Here is a 2,045-nt window from a genome sequence, read left to right on the forward strand (position 1 = left end):
ATACAAAGGGTTAAAAATGTACTGTGTGGTTAAGAGTAAGAATGGCTTGTAAGGGATCTATATATACATAGAATATAATAGAATTTTCTACTTTTTTTCCTTCTAGAGAACTATCTATTTAGGTATCACAATGAATAGGAAATAAAATTATTTCCATTTGCTGAGAGACTAAAAGTATATTATTTAGGGTCAAAACTGCATTAAATGTACAGTGTTTAGGTTTTCTCTGCTATAGTTCCAAATTCATTTGGTTTTTAAGGGCCTCTGTGTTGTGTAGAAACCACCATTATGCTCTTTTAGACTGAAGCTACCCACAATCCACTTCACTAAAAATATAATACTTGGTATGCTTAAATAGTATTTTGTCCTTTTCAACCATTTTCACCTGTGCTTTTGCAAGAGGCTTGCCCTGGGTAGGGGAGGAAAGCTCCATCTATTTGTCCTATCCATTCTCTAGGGAAAATTTAATAAATTCCCCAACCCCAGAGGGCTACATCATCTCTCCTTCCCACATTAGCCTTGGGCACTGGGCATGTTCCTGTGGCCACCGCATAGACAAATCTGTTTCCTTCCTTTTTCTCCTCAGCACAAACAAGACAAAATACATTTCTAAGAGGAACTCTTCTGAAAAACAACAGAAAAATAAGCAAAAGAAATTCAAAACCTAAAAATAAAATACATTATGAAGTAGAACTATCTAATCTAGGATCCCCATGGGCTACGAAGAAGCACTGGTTGGCAAAGAAAGGAAAAAGTGAGACTTAAGCAAAATAGTCTTGATTTAGTCCTTGTTTTGCCTGACACTGGAGATGTGTGCTTGGATATGGTGGGCCCCAAATTTTTGTTTAAATTTGTTTGTTTTAATATGTAAAATGTGATTAGTGACTCCTACTTTACAGGGCTGTTGTAAGGATTAAAGTTACAAGGGATTCTAAATTTTCTGTCAATTCCTAGTGTGATCGAAAGTAGACTTTTTTTTACCTATTGAAGCAGGAACAGCATGTTACACACCATGACAGCTGGCACTGCCCTTCAGGGATGTAGAGCTTCCTTTTTAGTTCAAAGCTCATTCAATCTCAGTATTATCTGTGACCTCTCCAGTGAGTGCTGCTTTGTATCTGAGACCCTGGCCATGACCCACATGTAATAAATTAAAAAACAAAAGTTTCACATGGTCCATCAGCCCTGTGCTTTTTCAAGGCATACTGCCCCAAAAGATTTTGTCCCTCTCCCTTGATCCAATTTTCAATTCTCTCCCATGTGAAACTTTTGTTTCTACTTCATTTGACTAGAACCTGACATCAGTGCTGTATAGTCCCCAGTAACTCCCTGGTTTATACAGAACTGGATAACTCTTCTTTTCCCCTGTCCTATTTTTCCTGTAAGAGGTGGATGGAGTGGATCTTGTCAAATGAGGGTAGTTTCCCAATATCATGATATTTTAAGCATTTGAAAATAATCCTATGCACATATTCGCTTCTTCTTACTGCATTAGATCCTTCCATGGACAAAGCTAGGCACATTGGTCTCCCCAAAATCACCACCATGGCCAATGCAAGATCTCATTATAGGCATGAAGAAGGACTGCTGAGAGAGACAGCCCTCACTCTCACCACTGGGATGTAGGAGGGTTTGCCCAAGACTGAGGGCAGAAGAAGAAAACCAAGAAAAAACTTTTTGCAGCCTGGGCCTTGCATTACATCAAGTTCTGTGGTGGTCTGCCACGGGGTTGGCTGGTGGGGGATGCTGAGAGGGACCCACAATGAAGTTCAGGAAAATTACGTCCTTTTGTGTCTGAGGGTGAAAGGAAACTGACATAAATTCTCCAGCACGCCATACCCCACATTAAGTACAGCTGTCCTCCCTTACCCACTGTTTCACTTCCCATGGTCTCAGTCACCCATTCCAGAAATAATAATTCATAAGTTTTAAATTTTGTGCTGTTCTGAGTAATGTGATACAATCTTGTGCTGTCTCACTCTGTCCCACCAGGGACGTGAATCATCCTTTTGCTTAGTGTCTCCATGCTCTATACCCTACATGCT

The sequence above is a fragment of the Pteropus vampyrus genome, unplaced genomic scaffold (genome assembly GCF_000151845.1).
Source record: "Pteropus vampyrus isolate Shadow unplaced genomic scaffold, Pvam_2.0 Scaffold4, whole genome shotgun sequence".
NCBI lineage: Eukaryota > Metazoa > Chordata > Mammalia > Chiroptera > Pteropodidae > Pteropus > Pteropus vampyrus.